General features: G+C 44.9%; 1 protein-coding gene across 1 annotated transcript in view; it reads left to right on the forward strand.

Annotated features, from left to right (window-relative positions):
- Positions 1 to 19,513, forward strand: part of LOC146861442 (NXPE family member 4-like) — a 517,437-nt gene that overhangs the window by 231,502 nt on the left and 266,422 nt on the right. Inside the window, exon 2 of the mRNA XM_085645737.1 lies at positions 13,390 to 13,470. The gene's annotated coding sequence lies outside the window, so the exon portion shown is untranslated. The remainder of the gene's footprint in view (positions 1 to 13,389; positions 13,471 to 19,513) is intronic.

The following is a 19,513-nucleotide window of genomic DNA, read 5'->3' on the forward strand; positions in this document are numbered from 1 at the left end:
AGGGGCAAGAATCTGTTTACACATGTGACCAGAAGAGAAAGGTGAATAGGCACAGAGGCCTTGTCAAACTCTGCAGGTTGAGGCGGAGCAATAACTAGGCCACTGTCACATAAATCTACCCTAAACGCAGTCTCAGTAGAGGCAAGATTAGGACTAATTTGAGACTGCGGAGGCAGATGTACATTTGTCTTCCTTCTTCAAGAAAATAGACGGTACTTTCTTCAAAGTTTGCCTCTGCAAGGGATTGCTAGAATCATCTCTTCCCAGAAGGGTTTCCACTTCTTCAATCAAATTATCAATGTCTTTGAGAGTTTCCAAAAAGGATCATCAGAAGATGGACTCATAGCTGGTTTATGATTTTTGAGCCGTTTTCCCTGAAGGGTTTCAGTTACTTTATGCTTCACCATGATAGGCCCAAAAGAGCAGGCAACAACGTGACCAGTAGCAAACAAGGGTCGCATCAGCCTTACAGGAGCTTGAAATCTTCACAAACCAGCACTATGAATGGGAGTAAGAGCCCACAATGAGTCATTGTGGAAGGAAAGGCTGTGCTTCAAGGGGACAACCTGCTGATATAAATATGGATCCAAGACAGTTTTTCAGAATAACGAAGACGTATCCGTGCAAAAAGATCAAGGCTCCTGGGATAATTGTAGACCAAATAACCTACCCCCACCTAATAAGGGGCCACAACCCAAAACCAAGGGGGATAGCCCTGCCCTATCTCCTTCTGATGGGTGCAGGACGGGCTCACCATTGGCCCAGGCACGGCCTTCACGCCTCCTGCGCCGTGGCTGAAATGCAAACAATATGTAGTGCAAGAACAGCTACAGGAGGTGGTGGAAGTTGGGCCCCTCCTTCTCAGGGCAAAGGCTGGTGGGAGATGTAGTTAAATATGGGCTACACTGTGGTGTACCGCGCTGCAGGTGAAATGCAAGTGCTATCTAGTGCGAGAGCGGCTGCAGGAGGTGGCAGGAGTTGGGCCCCTCCTTCTCAGGGCAAGGCTGGTGGGAGATGTACTCAAATGCAGGCTACACAGTGGCATCCTCCTCGCACTAATGTTCACTCACTTCCAACTCTGTTGCCTCAGGGACAAAGTATCCCTATTTTGCTTTGTGCTGGTAGGCAAAGTCCTGTTGTCCGCTGACAATTTTCTTGCCAATGGGGATACTCCCCAGATAAAGGATTGTACCTCTTGGGGTACAGTTTTCTCCGCCATCTATAACAGAACTCATGGTAGCCCCTCAATAGCAGTAATACCAGATGTATTGAAACATATACAGAATGAGTATGAAACAGAATCTACTCTAAACTTAAGGATGAAATTGTTAGGAAATTTTGCCAAGGTATCCACAATTATGTTGGCAAACATAAAAGGGGAGGCAGCAGCAGTGGTTATACGCCAGCGCCTGAGGGATTTCATTCCCGTACAACAGGAGCATGAATTATCTAAAATGATCGAAGATACATATGCCAAATTAGGTAGAGATAATTTGGGAACTAGAGCATCAAAACCTCGACTCATGGGTGGACCTGAAAAGGATACCACCAAGCAAGCACCTGATTCTTCCAAGAAGAGATGGGATAGGAAAAAAAAAAGAATAGAGAGAATAGATCACACTCAAGGGGTGGGTCTCCTCAACAGGAGCCCTCCAAAAGGAGGTACAACCCTAGGAATCGTGATAACATTAAAAAACCTGAGAGGTATCAGGATACTGATACACGTTCCTCTTGTTCCTTTCACGGTTCATAAAAAAACTCAGAGAGGGAAGGACGGTCAGAACACAGACCAGAAGAAAGAACAAAGTCCAGAGATGCACATCACACTTCGGACTATAAAATCAAAACAGAAGATGAACTAAAATCAAAACCTCATTTTAAAAAGAAGAAAGTAGCTGGCCTTAAAGTAAGAAAGGCCCAGGCTGCTGAGGACTCAACTTCTGAATGGTTAATGGGCTCTAACAATGCTAGACAGTGCAGCAGAAGTAACAATAGCTCACCAGAACCTTATGGAATTTCTGGTGAAAACGGTGTTGAATGAATATATCACGGTAGAAACACCTGATACCAGGGTAAGTGTCTCACACCTGTTGTATGAAATAACACTCCAAACAGAGGGGGACAACCCCAGAAAGGTCAAAGGTCTCTTATGGGAGAACCTGACTTTTGGATATGACATCTTTTTGGCTGAAAAAGATTGGCCACCAGAGTTCGTTATGTCCTGGGGTTTTAAGTGTAGTACTTATACCCCATTTTGTCAATGTTCTCTTTGTGGCAAGGGTCTCTGAACACAGTCCAAACCAATCCTGTCCCCCCTGGTGCAGCATGACCACAGGGGGCAGAGACAGCATTGTGAAAAAGGAGACACAACCTACTCAGGTGCAAGTGAAACTCCCCCCACTACTCTAAATGCAGATCAGGTCTACTCAGTCCTGCAATGAGTCACCCAGGCAAGTCAGGACACATTTCCCCCCCCCGATTGTCTTGAGTGAATCCACATCCCAGCTCCTGTCCCTCAAACACTGAACACTGAATACACAAACAGACAGAGGTGCACAGAATGGTAACTGCTAACTTTCTAAAAATGTACTAAAAACAAAATGGGAGGTGGCTACTAAAGGAGAAGTTACTCAATAAACTAGATCTGTGTATTAATTTCACAGTTCATTAAACCTGATTATTGAGTTTTTAACAAGGGGAAACACTCTTCTTTTACATAAATCAAATGTGCCATGCAAATAGACAATTCCTCAGTAGATGGCAGAATTGGTGCAAACAACACAGTGCAACATCTATAACTAAATGTGCCTTGGGTTGAACACAATAAGTGTTGAAAAGTAGTGGTGCATTTATAGACACACATTAGAAATCAATTGTTTTAACCAGTCCAATATCTTGTGACCAGAACGTTATATAAATGCTACTCTAAGATATCATCGCCCTCTAGGTATTTTCATTGGGGTTCCAAGGTCATCTAATATGGAGGGTTGATGGTTTTACACTCTTTTCACTGTCCATATTGATGCAAAGTGAATGAAATCCCTGATGATTCTCACCAACGCGTTTTGAACCACTGGTGATTGGGGGTCCTCATCAGGACTTGGGGCTGGTGATTGTTCTTGTGTATCTGTGAAAAGTGTACATGACACTATGTTAGCTGTCATCTATAAACTCTCTAGATTCAGCAGTGTATGTAAAACCTTAAGGCAGTGTTACCTTGTATCTTCAAAGGGAGGCCAATTCCATTTTTGGATGCTTTGTGCACATTGGAAACGACTGATCAATCCTGCTAGATTTCAGCGATTGGCTTCAGTCTGAAAACAGAAGAAATTCAAAATTGGATGTGATATAAGTCATGAGAAAGTGAATTAGGTTGCAACAAGTGTTGAGTGTGCGTTTGTATTTTCTGCTCAAAGAGCTGCAGAGCAACACGGTGTGTTGGTTTGAAAAAAAAATGGAATCTGGCTGAGTGAAGCAGCAAGAATATTTTAATATGCATGTTTATTGGAGTCAATTTGGCTGCAAGGCAATCATGAATAACACAGATGACTCATAGCTTGCAGTGGAATTGAAACTGTATATTGTGGGACACAGAATATTCTTTCAGCATGTTGAAGTTCTGTACACTCAAACCGGGCCATGTGTTGGCGGTAGTAGAATTTTGGGTCATAGTTTCAATACATTCTGGTACATGTAGTTGGTTCTGGAAACCATTAGAGTCTCTGGGACTAGTGCAAGTTAAAATGTATTATAATTTATGGATTTCAGACATTTCATTCAGGCCTTGGTCACTGTGTTGAATTTCATGATGAGATAGGCTTCTTTTTTGTTAGATTAGCCTCCTAATAACCTCCTCTGGGATTGGACTGAATCAGGCTTAGCACTGTCCACTAAACCTCTTTTTTGGAGTGTTGCATCTCACAAACAGTGGGGCAGAAAGTGTTTTGGTCTGAATGCGAGATTTGTGGTGAACTAAGAATTGCTTAATTTCTTGATTGGTTTCACCAATATAAATCTTGTCGCAAGAGCAAATTACTGCAAAGACCACATTTTGCGTCCTACAGTTTGAAAATTCGTTGTGTTTCCACCAGAAAAAATTGCATTTTCAAACACAGAATTAAAAAACATATTTACTAAAAGGTGCGTTATTAAATTCTGTGTTCAAAGAGCCTAAACTCCATTTATCCATTTTGTCCCTATGGAAAGCTACACAAGTGAAATGTTAGAGCGCAGCCCCAATGATAATCCTAAGGGACAGACAGCCTTTCACTAGTGAAAAGCGAAATATACAATATTTCATTATCAGGACATTTCACATAACGTGTATTTGTAAAGCACACGTACACCCCTAACAAGGCATCTTGGCACTGAATAACAGATGTTTTTTGCTACCCAACTCAATGGTACTCATTTTATCAACCTCAGATGGATGAAAGGCTGAGTGGACCCACCGGGATTGGAACCTGTGACCATAAGGTCAAACACAGGCCCCTGCAGTGGATGCATAGGTCCACTGAGCTACCAGACCTCTCACACACAACCAGTACATGTCCTACTTTTCACATGAACTGCACCCTGCCGATGGGGGTACCTTGGGCCTACCTTAGGAGTGACTTACATGTACTGAAAGGGAAGTTTTGGGCATGGCAAGAGGATGCATTTGCCAGAACAACATGGCAGTTTACAACTGCTCGTGCAGACACTAAAGAGGTGGGTCTGAGGCACATTTACAGGGCTACTCGTGTCGGTGGCACAACCAGTGCTGCAAGCCCACTAGTAGCATTTGATTTACAGGCCCTGGGCACATTTTGCACTTTACTCGGGACTTACCACTAAATCAAATATGCCAATTATGGATAACCAATCATAATCACAATTTATACAGAGAGCATATGCACTTTAGCCCTGATCAGCAGTGGTAAAGTACTTAGAATCCTATAGCGAACGTAAATAGAGTCAGAAAAATAGGATGCTAAACTTCAGTGATTACCCTGTGCCAATTAAAACATTTGCATTGGAAGAATTTCAAAAGGTGATAGCATTTCCGCTTTGGGGGCAGTCACTGAATCGTATGTGATGCAATGCAGCAGGATTTGATCCTGTCTGACTGGTTGTTCTTCAGCCACCACAGACTGTTACTTGGTCCATTGCAGGCTCGAGTGAAGGATTGTAAAGATGTTTCCGTTCTGAAAGCTGAGGAGAGTGACTTATTCAGTGAGGTAAGCTAGATTTAGGACTTCGATGGCATTTTGATTCACCCGTTGCAGTTTGTGTGGGTATCTGGGCTCCCTTTCAGAAGTAATGTGTGGAAGTCGATTAATCGAGCTGCCAGCACAGCAGACTACAAAGGCGGGTTGTGTCTTTCTGGCATAGAGGCCAAGAATGAATTTCTGGAGAGGCGAGTCAGTATGTAGCCTCCTTTATTCAGTCATGAAAGGCGTAGACCAGCTTCCCTAGGGCTGCACTGCAGTTTTTCATTCGGTAATTTTGTTTAGGGCTTTGGTTTTGATTATTAATATGACACTTAGGTTTTCCTTGGTAGAGAAACTCTTCTGTGGCAGTGTTAGACCTGGTTAAGTTAAGCATTAAACACAATTTATGTTTGACAGATTTTGATTTTGCAAAGTCATTACATATTAAAGTGACTCACCGCAGATAGGTTGGTGAAAATTACCAGCTCGGCCAGGCAAACAAAATCTCCTCCTTACAGCGGTGAACAGCATGGATGAAGTAGCTTGGTTATTCAAGATAAATGTCAGAATATTCGATTATTACCTGGGTTAAATTCAGGAAAGTGACTTAATATTAATATTGCAAACCTCAGGGTCTCAGCACGCATGGGAGACACCACGTTGCCCAAAGCGATATGGCAGAAAATGTAGTGTGATACATACTCTCGTGTTACATTATACTCATTCCACACAAATATTCTCTTTTATATGACAGATTATCTATTTCGACTATTGCACTTTCTCTCTAGAGCATTTGATCTATCCCAAGATACCCTATCCCAGCACATTAGCTATTACTACTCATTCCCTACCCCAAATGATGATCTATCCCGGCATCCACTCTATTTAATGAAATGCTTTATTTTAGCAGATGATCTGTATAATGTGCACGCTGGGCCACATTTACTAAGGGCGATGCGAGATAATGCAAAATGCAAGCCTTTAACTGGGATTTACTAAGCCATTAACATCTTGCGTGGTTCTATGTGGTTTAGTAAATACAAGGTAACGCAAGTCACTCAGTTTGCTGCCTTGCGTTACCTTCAATTAATTAATCAGTCGATTTATATAGCACAGTTTATCACCTGTGAGCATATCCAGGAGCTCAAGGTAGGTCAAGGACGAGTCTGGCTGTGGCATCTCTATAGTATGATATCTCTGAAGGAGGTGTGTGGCAATCTTTGAGTAGAGAGTGATGCTGTAGTCGAGTCAGCTGGTTATGAGTGCCTATGTGTCACTGCATCTTGTGTGCTGGGGAAGCCATTTCAAGATTTTTCATAGCATGCATAGAGTGAAGAAGCAGGCAGAGGAGAATGAGTTGATCTGGGACTTCATGGTCAGTTTGCTGTCCAGGAAAATGCTTAGGTTTCTGGTGTGGTCGTGGGGGTGGGTGAGGGTCCTACCTCCAAAGACCACCAGTAAGCACTCTAGGGAGCGATGTGCTGGGAAGTGTAAATCACTACCCTATTGCTTTGTACCTGAGATCAACTGGAAGAATGCCTTAAGAGGTTAATAGTGTTCTTGATTATCTTCTGACTGGGAAATGTTTCCGTAGTGTTGATTACTGTAAAGACATGTGAAGCATTATCATATACAAGTCAAGTGAATATCACATTCAAATATTGGAGGAAAGTGCCCCCTTTTGTCATGGTCCCTGTTAGAAATGGGATCTCTGGTTGGCTAAGGCTTGCGCCAAAGCCAGGCAGAGACCACCACTCTAGTCAGGGCAAGGGAGTTACATGCCAAAGATAACCCCTGCTCACCCCCTTGGTAGCTTGGCACAAGCAGTCAGGCTTATCCCGGAGGCAATGTGTAACGCATTTGTGCAACACACACAGCAGCAACACACTAGGCACACCACAAAAGGAACTCCACACAAGGTTATATAGAAAATAGCCTTTGTATTGTCATAAACACATTAGAAACATAATCACATAACATACACTGTGCCAACTGGCACTAGGCAATATTCACAGGGGAATTATGTACAGGACCAGGCCAATCGGGCCCTGGTCAGAACCATCAGAACAGGTAAGTAAATGCAAATATAAAACACAACCAGTAACTACTGGTACCATAATGACCTAAGCATTATCACATTAGACATAAACCCACACTAGGCCCAAACCTCATCAGCTTAAACATATTACGCAATGGGCCTCACCAGCATAAACACATTATGTACTAACCCCATAAGCATAAACACATTACGTAAATAGACACTCCCCAAAACATCATAACATGACTTTAGCACAAACACATTATGCAATTTGGTAGAGCCTGACGCTCTACCAATGTCACCAAACTGCCCCCAGGCCAACTGGCCTTCTCAAAGGGCCTGAATGCCCTAAGTCCCAATGTCAGGGCCGGCTGCCAATGCAGAAGAGAAAAGTGCGCCAGGCACTGGCCTAAACGTTGCAGCTGCCCACTAATTGCTGGGCAGCTGTGGAAAACTGTAGGAGTGGGCACTCCTATGCCCTGAGTCCTCCACTGGGACTCTCTCCTAAATCAAACATGCCCACCGTTGCAGCTGCCCACTGTCCAGCGTGGCAGCTGTTGCGTAACTGGCCAACACAGGGAAAAACATGGGGCCCTCTATAAACAATTATGCCGCCAAACTGGTAGGGGCACGGGGAAAAGCATGGGCCCCTCTGGGCCTTTATGAGCAATTATCCCAGCAACGTTGGAGCGGCCCGCTCTCCTGGCGGGACCGCTCAGACTCTGTGCTCCAACAACAAAGAGCCATCCCTCAACGGCTCTCTGGGTCGGGAATGCACCGCCCACTCACCGGGGTCTGCTGGACTCCTCCTGCGTCCTCCCTCCAGCCTGTCTGCCTGAAAGTAGAAGAAAGACAAAGAAGAGCAGAAGGTGTAAGAACTGTGGACCAGCACCGAACTTAGTGCAAAACCCTGTCTAGCTGCTGCGCTCCCAACAATCACCAAGAAAGACTTGTCCAGAAGTGGAACAGCCTCCCCAAACCCGTGGAGGTCTGTCCAGTACTTCATAGACCCAGCAACATATCCCTTGGTGTGGAGTAGCCACCAGCAGGCATTGACTGCATCTGCCCGATACAGATGTCATCCCTAGCTCCCCAATAACTACTGAGCTGCTAGATCCTCCAGGAGCCCCCCTGCACCAATACCCCGGATACTGGAGCGAGTTGCAAACCAAGGTTTGTTTGTGTTCAAGGGATACACCGCCACTCCTAAAACGTACCCGCAATTTGAGGGACTTCGAAAGAAGCCAGCTTCATACTGAGAGTGGCCCTGCTGTGTCTTTTCCCTTTTCTGCAGGTACACCAAAAACCATGAGAGCCTCTTACTCACTGAACTGCTGGACAAAACACCTGTGAACCGAGCTCCCCAACCCGGGCTCAAGGAAATATGAACCGCCTTAAACATTTTCATGACAAGGTTGATGTGGCCATGCTCATGGTCACTGATGAGGATTAGAAAGAAGAGAGTGAACCTCTCCTTCAACAACCCCAAAGATGGTTCTATTGAAGGAATTGTTTTGTCAGTCACCCTCACTGCCCAGCAGCAAACTGACTGAAGGCAAGTCCTAAGGCAGTATTCGGAGCTCTTTCCTCTGACCCCTGGACAGACAACCTGGTGCATACTTGATGTGGACACTGGGGAAATCCTTCCTGTCAAAATCAAAATGTACCGGCAGTCTGACCAAGTCAAACGAAGCAACAAACCTGAAGTCAGCAAGATGCTGTAATTAGGGGTGATTGAACCCTCTGAGATTTACTTGGCCAGCCCAGTAGTCTTATTCCCCAAACCTCACTCCAAGGGAGGAAAACCAGAGCTGAGGTGTTGTGTAGTCTACAGAGGCCTCAATGTTGTCACTTAGACAGGTGCACACCCCATTCCAAGAGCAGATGAGCTCATAAACAGGTTAGGGGCAGCCAAGTGTCACAGTACTTTTGATTTGACACAGGGTACTGGCAAATTGGGCTGACCCCAGGAGAAAAAAAGAGGTCAGTATTCTCCACCCCACGTGACAATTACCAGTTTACTGTGATGCCCTTTTGTTTAAAGAATGTTCCTGCTACCTTTCAAAGGCAGTTGAACAAACTCCTGGATGGGCTGTGGCCTTTTAGGGCAGCAAATCTTGATGATATTGCTGTCTATAGCTCCACTTGGCAGTATCACCAAATCCGCCTGGGAAAGGTCATTGAGGCTCTGCAGCATGCAGGACTCACTATCAATGCAAGCAATTGCCAGATAGGGCATGGTTCTGTTGTATACTTGGGCCATCTTGTAGGTGGAGACAAAGTTCAACCTTTGAATTCGAAGATCCAGACTATTCTGAGCTGGGTAGCTCCAACCATCCAGACTCAAGTCAGGGCATTCCCTGGCTTGACTGGGTATTGCAGGAGGTTTGTGAATGGGTATGGTACTATAGTGGCACCCCTCACAGAACTGACATCCAAGAAACAGCCCAAACAAGTAAACTGGACAGTAAGCTGTCAAAAGGCTTTTGACACTCTGAAGGAAGCCATGTGATCAAAACCAATTTTAAAAGCTCCAGATTAAACAAAACAGCTAATTTTGCAGACAGATGCTTCTGAGCATGGGATAGGGGCAGTTCTATCCTAGACCATTGATGATGGCCAGGACCAGCTTGTTGCTTTTAGCAGGAGGTGATTCCCCAGGGAACAGCAGAGGAGTTCCATGAACAGGGAAGCCTTTGCTGTGATTTGGTTAATGAAGAAGCTGTGACCTTCCCTGTTTAGGACTCACTTCCTTGTTTAAATTGACCACAGGATTCTCAGATAGTTAATGCAAATGAAGGGGGGAAATCCTAAAATTGTTATGGTGGTCCATCTCCCCACAAGGTATGGACTTTTCAGTGGAAACCAGACCTGGGGCTGACCTTGTCAATGCAGATGGCCTTTCCAGGTTCTTCCACTTAGACAATGAAGACTCTCTTGGGAAAGGAAAACTTCATATGTTAGTTTTTAGGGGCGGGGGTGTTGTGTAGGAAAATGCCCCTTTTTGTTATGGTCACCCCTACTTTTTGCCACTGGTACTCATGTTTTTTTACTGTTATGCACAGGATCCCTGCTAACCAGGCTCCAGTGTCAGTGCTTTTTCCCTAAAAACAAGGTCAAATGATCTAATTGTGTTACAATTGGCACTCACTTTAGCACCCCTCTAAGTGCCATATGCATCAACACATTTTCCCAAAGACACAGATTGGGTAAAACCCTTTGATGCATCTGGCCCTAAGTCCCTAACAAAGATACCCCTGGTACATAGGGCATGGGTACTAAAGAGGATCCCTAAGGGCTTCAGCATGTATTATGCTACCCTAAGGGACCCCCATGAAAATTTCATGCAGACTGCCATTGTAGGCTGTGTGATATGGTGCAAACCGGGAAAACACAACATGGCACACTCACTGTTTGCCATGCCAAAGTCACAGCATATACTATATATAAGTCACCCCTACAGCAGGCCTTAGATCCCTAAGGCAGGGTGCACTATATTTTATGCAAGGACATATCTGCATCAGTAGAAATGCCCCTGTGATGTTTAGTTCTATTAGTAGATATTGAAAGTGAACAGGGAAGCCATCTTAAGGTACGTACTGGACACTGGCCATTACAAGTTATTCAGCTACACAATGGCTTCACTGAAACCTATGGTATTTAGCATCAAACACCTTGTCCTAATATATCCATACTGAGTCCAGTATTAGATGTATAATGACAGGCTCCTAGAGGTCCCCTAAGGATGTCCCCTGAACCCTACTAGCCCTCTAGTATGCTGGATGACCAGCATCATCCATCCTACCACCACAGACATGTTTTTGATTACCTGTAGGTGAGAGTCAGTGCTTTCTGAGGTCAATAAACAATGCCTGCTCCGAAGATGGTGTTATCAGCTCGTCCAGCAGGATGGCTAATGAATATGCATGCCGAGGCCAGAGGCTTAAAAGCCTTTGCCATCTTTGATATGTGACCCCAGCTTCCTCCAGACCTAGCGAATGCCTTCCTCTGCCCTGAGGCCCATTTGGCACCTGGACAGGCGGGTAATTAGCTATGCAGTAGGCGTGTTGCACCTCCAGGCTAGTCACACCCCTAAGGTGAGCTACCTGATGTGCTCCACTAAAGAAGGATTCCACCATCTTGTTTTAGGTGGAATTAGGAACTCTGGGACAGGGTTATGCCCACTCCCCACAGGATGTGGTCATATAGGGTATGTAGTGAACCCAGTGGTAAGTAGCCCACTGGCTTCTACCCTTTACTCCCCTTAATGTCCCTAAATGTAGTATTTAGGTGGGCCCCTAACACCAGGAACTCAGATTCATCTGCCTGAAAGATTAATAAGGACAAAGAAGAGACAAAGGCGTGAGAACTGTGGCCCAGCACCAACCTTGGCATAAAACCCTGCCTGGAGGCTGCTCTCCCAGCAGTCACCAAGACCGACTTGTCCAGAAGAGGAACAACCTCCCCAAACCCTTGGAGGTCTGCCCAGCACTTCATCAACCCAGCAACATCTGCCTTGGAGTGGAGGAGCCACTTACTTTCAACATCAGCCACCGATCGCATCTGTCCAGTACAGCATTCTGTCGGCCCCCGGGCATACTGAGGGAGCAGCACCCAAGAAAAAGGTCTTTGAGGTTCCCAGAGGTTAGCCTCAACTCACTAGCCAGCATTGAGCAACTAGACCCTCCAAGAGTCCCCCTGCACCAATACTTGGAGAACCGGAGCCAGTTGCAAGCACCGAGGCTTGTTTTTGTTCAGTTGGAACACCACCATTGCCAAAACGTACCTGGACATTGAGGGACTTAGAGAAAGGCCAGCTCCACACTGAGAGTGGCCCTGAAGTGTTTCTTTTCCATCTTCTGCAGGTTCACCAAGAGCTGCGAAAGCCTCTAACTTACCGACCCGCTGGACGAAACACCTCAGCACCCAAGCGCCCGAGCTCATGTAAACCAATGGTGTCTCTCTGGTGCAGAGACCCTCAAGAGCAGAGTCCTCCCCCCTTGATTCTGCTGGAGCTATCCCCCAGTCCACACTTGTAACCTTTTTCTTACAGGTACTTTTCCCAGTTGACTTTAGCGTGTAGCGCTCAAGTCTACCACCACATATAGCACCTCTGAACCCAGACACCCCAGTGCGGGAAAACTTAAACTGCTGGTGCTTTTTTGGACTTGGCTCCTACTTACCTTAAGTCCAGAAACACAATCCTATATGTCGTCTGTAAGTGTACCTATGCAGTGAATTTTTCTCCCATAAGATAACATTACCACGTTCAAGGCTTCTGCCTCAGAGCTGACAGTTGTGATATCTACTGTTTTTCCTGTAAAAATCCATAATGTCTTAAATTCTTACCTGATTCCACTAATCTTGGTTTCTATAGTTATATGAAAGTCTGTGTTATTTTTCTAAATTGGTCTTAAGTTTCTTCTTGAATCTGTGTCTTATTTATTGACTCTGTAAACAACAAATGCTTAACACTACCCTCCGATAAGCCTAAACAGTTCGCGCACACTACCTCAAAGAGAGCATTTGGGATTGTTAATTTAAGCCCTGTAAACCGATAAGGGTCGTCTGGACTTTCTACATAGTGTACCTCATTTTGGTGCAATGCATAAAAAGCCAGCTTCCTACAAATATCTATGCTCATAGTGCGTGTGCGTTATTTGGACACATCTGGAGTTGCTATATAGGACTGATATATCTTACAAGCTGCTTTGCAGAAGTTACTTCACTTTTGTGGAGTACCAACAGTATGACTTGGACATTACACGGAATTGACTCTTGCTGTGCATTAATTACTTGCTAAGATTCACTCTGTTCACTTTATGATTGTTTGCTAATATAAAGATGCATGAAAGATTAACTTTCAATTAATGTTTCAAGTTTTTTAGTTCTTTAACAGTTTTTTAGTAATGCAGCCTTAAATAACATTCATAACTTTTTTTGCGCATCCATGCCTTTTATCATAGTATATAGTATGCATGATTAGTTGTACGTTACTGTCTTTTAAACGCATAGGCATCAGGCTTGTAAATAAACTGTGTGCCATAGCTTTGTGGAATTCGTCCTGCTACTCAGCGAGTTTTTGGTTTACTTTATAAATTGCCTCATGTTCGGTTAGCGCTTACCGGTCTTTATTCCTTGTTGTCTTTACTCTGTTAGGTCTGGAATTGTTGTACAAAGCTGCCAGCGGAGTCGTGGAGAATCGGGACCCCCTAAGCGAGGAGATCCGAGCTGGAACAGGTAGGTGTTCTCAAGGAGGGATCCTGCAAGATTTTGGTCCAAACTGCTATGGATGAAAACTACAGTTAAAATATAAGCACTCCCTCTTTCCTGTTGCAATCATTTTTCACATATTAAGGGGGCTGAGAATTACTCCATACAATGTACAGTATAAAATACTGGAGGCTGAGATAATTGTTACGACAGTGTTTTCCCAGTGTGGGGTGTTGAGATAATCTTATCACAGTATGTTATGCTGCTACCTGAACAACATGGTGTCACCCAAGTACCATATTCATAAGAGAATTTACATATGACGATGAAACATTATACACACGATACAGACTATCAATGACGTGCATCGACTTATACATGAGATCTCTGACATTCGGTCCCATAGGTCAGCAGGTGAGGGTGCCTCTGATGGACGAATTTCTGTCTGTTTGGAGCTTGTTGTTGAGGTGTTCCATGGCAGGGGTGGTGTTGTACATTGTTGTGGTGCATTGGATGGTCTCTATGTGGATGATGGTAATTCCTACTTTTGGCTTGTTGATATGGTCTTGATGGGTGAGCTTGTATCGATCGGGTATTGCTGTGGCGATGTCGAGGGCTGATAAAGGGTTGAGACATGTCTAGGTGACGAAGACAAATTTGAAAGCGAGCATGAGGATGAGGTTCCACAGCTTGGTGGCATGCTTACACAGTGAGCGTGTGCTGAGGCGGATGCATGCAAGCTTGTGGTGCAATGCTGGTGCGGTGTGGTGAGCGGTCAGCATGATACTGAATGGTGTGCTGCTGTTGTAGGTGTAGAGGGTGCAGGTGAAGGGTATTACCATTGAGTGTGGTGATGCGTCGAAGCAATGTTTTGTTTTTTTAAACTTTATTTTCCATTTCCAAAAAACAAATATATCACAATTCACATTTGTTATGTGCTGCCACAACACAATAGAACACGCAGCTTAATGTCATGTAAAGAACAATACAATACTCTATCTTCATAATAAACATCACCCTCCAACCATCCTGCTCCCCCAGCTGGTAACAATGTAATAAAAAACTTTAGAAAGCAGCAGTGCATTATGATGCAGATATCAAGTCAAGTCAAAATAACTATATTCGGTTTAATTCGAAACCATAAAAGTTCATAAAATCATCATGACAAACTATTATTTCAGTGATCAGAATACAAAGTAGCATAGTAAACAATTTATACACATCAGTTCATTATATAAAATGCTAAACAAAATACACCTTAAAACTATCTTCTGGTAAAATTACAGTCTATATTACATGACACTTATCATAATTATGGCATGCGGCTCCCTCCATAGTTTTATTTGTTTAGAGAATTACACTAATCGGCTTCAGTAGAAATGGCTAATACCGTTTACTAATCACCATAGCTCTATTTTAATATAATTGGCAACCTTAGTGCATATGTCGTAAGTGGCCAGTGAAGATAAATAATACAACCCTTCAATATAAGAACACTGCCTAATCTCTTTTAAAATCGGAACTAAAAATCTTTGTCTTGGTTCTTTGTAAAGGGAACAAATTAGCATAAAGTGCACAGTGCTCTGAGCTGCCGAATTATCACAAGGGCAAGGCTCCAGTTTATCTTCCCACCCTGATTGTTTCGAAAAAGCCACTAAGAAATGCAGGGTAAGTAAGCGTAATCTAGTTAAATAAAATCGAGTCTGTACATTTATCGTAAAAGTTAGATAAAATTGCTGTTGATTCGGAGATAAACAAAAGTGGCCTGTTACATCAGAGTGTGAACTGGATATCTTCGCCCCTGCAGAATGGGCCTCTCTTATAATGTTTTTAGCATTTTCAGGGATGCTGTCTGGGGAATCAAAATAATCTCCCAAACCTAATTTACAGAAACTGTCCTTTGCGAATCAGAGCCAAGGAATAGAAAGTGCTCCATCAAGCGTAATACAATCCTTAATAACCTCTCTGGAGAACACTAGCTCTTCGGACAGCCACATTTTGGCCCATAAGAGCAGGGAGGCATTTTCTATGCGATCCTCCACAAAATTGTGCCCCTGTTCTTGATGAAAGAAGATGGTGGGGGCACTATTTGGAATCATCAATAGTCTTTTAACCCCTTCGGTGCTCATGACGGAATGGTTCCGTCATGACCCACGGTTGAGCTGTGCTCATGACGGAACCATTCCGTCATGACCACGCCCGCGCAAGATTCCGTCAGCACAGCGGCGGAATCTGCGCAGCATCGAAGGGGTTAATATACTTGTTTTCCATGATTTGTAGTTGTCGACTGTCATGGTATCCCCACACTCCTGCCCCATATGTTACAACAGGCACACATTTGGTTTTGTAAAGTGTGACCAGCTCAGTCACTGGCTTATGACCCAGCTTTCAGGCAAAGCAGAAAAGCCCCTCAACTACCCTATGTGCTTGTTGTCCCCTTGCTGTGACGAGCGGATCCCAAATCAGCCTATTATTAAAAACATTCCCTAAATAGTTAAAATTACTCAGTTTATCAATTCTCTTGTCACCCACCATATATTTCCTTGTTTTTGTCATTTTTGGGCCACACACCATAATATACGATTTTATAAAATTCACTTTTAGATAAAGAGCCAGCATAAAATCTGCGAATGTGTTAAGCAGTTTCTGGAAGCCATGTGCTGTAAGGGCCATTAACACGGTGTCATCCACCTAGGAGAGTAGCGGGATCTGTATGCCTCCGATACGCGGAAAATCAATTTATTTATGAATTAAAAAGGCCTCTAATCCATTGGTGTAAATTAAAAAAAGAAAAGGGGCCAAGATACATCCCTGTCGTACACCTTCCGTGGAGGCTATGGGCCTAGTTTTTTCCCCTTGGGGGCCATATCTTATAACAACAGAAGTTAATGTGTGGAGCCTGCGAAGTATTGCACCTTTAAGTTTGACTATGGGAACGAGGGAAAGGAGGGATTGCCCGCGTTGAGTTGCTGTCTGCTGAACTGTCGCTCTCTTAGGAAGCACAGATTGGAGATTTATGATCTCCTTATCGACAAACAGGTGGATGTTATGTTTCTTACCGAGACCTGGTTGGATGAGGACTCTGCTCCTGAGCTCCTTGAGGCGCTAACATGTGGTTACACTGTTAGGCGAATTGATAGGGACGCTGGCAGGGGAGGTGGTGTGGCAATCATTTTTAAACACGCCATCCTATCCCAACTTGAACCTATCTCTATTATTGATAGTGAGGCCGGCCTTTTTACCATCACGGTAGAAAGTAACTGTATTGTAAAAGGCCTCCTGGTCTATCGTCCTCCGGGCTACCCCTCCCGCTTTACCTCAAGCTTGGTTGAATATCTTACCCAACCAGCTTTGCGCTACAGCAAGTTCCTAGTGCTAGGCGATTTGAACCTACATCTGGAAGATGCTGGATGTATGGTGGCTGAAGTGCTGCGCCAGGAACTGGCGACACTACAACTTAATCTTAGTGCTATCTGTCCCACGCACCAGAAGGGTCATCTGCTTGATCCTATTTTTACTAATTGGGAGGAGGTAGTGGTTGGTTTACCACAGCCCTTGGTTTGGATGGATCACCATCTAGTCCCTTTCATTATGCGGATGCCTAAGCCGAAGGTGCTGGAGAACTTGAAGGAGGGAATAGCCTACCGTAAATGGGCTGGCTTCTCCCCGGGCAAGTTTAAGAATGCCCTCCTGCGGGGGGTTTGCTGGGGGGTGAGGATGTTGACAGTGCTTGCTTAGAGTTGGATAGGAGGATAGGAGAAGCACTTGATAGTACAGCCCCTTGGTCATGGAAAATACTAACTAGAGCAAAAAAATCTGCCCCCTGGTTTAATACTGTGCTGAGAAAGGCCAAGGCAGATTGTAAACGAGCTGAAAGGCAATGGAGGAAGGATTTTTCTGTTCTAGGGAGGAGTGAGTACAAAGCGGCGCTGAAGGCCTACCATGAGCTCATCAGGAAAACTAAGGCGGAATATTATCTTGAAAGAATTGGGTCTGCTGGTAACTCGACTAGGGAATTATTCAAGGTTTATAAGGAGATCTCTTCCCTGGGTACAGTGGCAGCTCCTGCTGTAGGTTCAGCTGAACGCTGTAACCAAATAGCGAAAGTTTTCTCAGACAAGGTGGTGACAATTTATTCCACCTTTCCTGATTCAGCCGTGGTGGACCAGGATATTCGGGATGTGTCAGGACCTGTAGGTGAGGATGAGGCACTAGATAGCTTTTTGATCCCTCCCCCTGAAAGCCTGAACAAAATCTGCCTGAGTGTTAAGTCAGGTTCCCCTAAAGATCAGGCCTCCCCGAGAAGGCTTGGGGGGTGCTTAGAAACCTTGGATCCCTTTATTAGACATCTCTTGGAGGTCTCATTTAGGACCAGTACAGTCCCTAGTTGTTGGAAGGAGGCAGTTGTACTTCCCTCCCAAAAAAACCCAATTTAGGCCTGGAGCGATTAGATAATCTGCCACCTATCTCTCTTTTACGCTACTTTGCTAAGATCGCAGAGAAAGTGGTAAATGAGCAACTCACGGCTCACATTGGGAAATGTCATCCCCTACACCCCACTCAATCGGGTTTCCGTGAATGTCACTCGACTGAGTCAGCCCTTCTTCTGGCAACAGAGACCATTCGGCAATATGTGGATGCGGGTCAAACGGCTGCCTTGATCCTGCTAGATCTGAGTGCGGCCTTTGATACGGTAGCCCACCACACTCTAGTGTTCCGTTTAAAGAAGGGAGGTGTGTCAGGTAGGGCCTAAGGCTGGTTAACATCATTTTTGACAAAACGTAGCTTCCAGGTGAGGCAGGGTGAGTTCTACTCTAGGGTCATGGGATTGCAGCAGGGGGTTCCCCAGGGCTCTATTTTGAGCCCGACCCTATTTAACCTTTATGTGGCTCCCTTAGCGGAGATAGCTGAGGGTTTTGGGATCAGAGTCGTATCATACGCCGACGATACCCAGTTGGTGGTGTCCCTGACTCAGGAACAGCAGTCGGCAGCCCCAAATTTGGTGGCATGCCTGCAAGAATTAGATTCTTGGATGGACAAAAACTGTCTGAAACTTAATGGTGATAAGACCGAGGTGCTGGTGGTGGGAAGAGCACCATCCGTGTGGTCGTCTGCGTGGTGGCCGCAGAATCTGGGCCCCACGCCTGTGCCATGTGCCCAGGCAAAAAACCTGGGGGTCTGGATGGACTCCTACCTCTCCTTTGAATACCACACCAGACGGGTCGGGGGAGCCTGCTTCGGAGTTCTTAAGAGACTCCGGAAAACTTTGGATATACTACCTATTGCAGCTAGGAAGACCCTAGTTCACGCCCTTGTGACATCTCGCCTCGATTATGGGAACGTCTTATATCTGGGTGTTACAGGAAGGTGTATGCAGAAACTCCAGTGCGTGCAGAACACAGCGGCCCGCTTGATCCTGATACGTCCTAGGAGAGCTCCCTCCAAACCGGCTCTTGTTTCTCTTCACTGGCTACCGATTCGGGAACGAGTCTGGTTTAAGGCGTTGTGTGTGTGCCATCGCATTATTCATGGGACTTCGCCTGCTTACTTGCTGAACCTCCTTACCCCGTACGTTCCAACTCGCCGCCTGAGGTCTGAGGGGAGGGGATTGGTCTGCGTCCCGGCTGTAAAGAGAGCCAGGATGGGTGGACGCTCTTTCCGCTTTTTGGCGGCTCAACTCTGGAACAAACTCCCAGTGAGTCTTCGTTTGGAGCCCTCCGAGGGCATGTTTAGGAAGAAACTGAAGACTCATCTATTCCCTCCTGGTTAGGTTTCTGTAGATTACCAGAGCGGCTCACACCGTAGCGTGGGGACACACTGTTTAGTGTAACCAGGTGCTTTATAAGTCCGATTAATAATAATAATAATAATAATAATAATAATAATGGATTGTATGGAGCAGGACTCTTCCTTATCCATGATTGTACAGAACTTTGAACGGCTCTGCATTAATGTAGCTAATAGATTAACATGCCCAGCCAGGCCCAAGCAGCACCGTGAGAGCCGCTGGTTTAATGCAGAATGCTCTAGAGCCCACAAGATCTTAAAAGCCACCCTCCAAACACACCCC

The sequence above is a fragment of the Triturus cristatus genome, chromosome 3_1, assembly GCF_964204655.1.
Source record: "Triturus cristatus chromosome 3_1, aTriCri1.1, whole genome shotgun sequence".
NCBI lineage: Eukaryota > Metazoa > Chordata > Amphibia > Caudata > Salamandridae > Triturus > Triturus cristatus.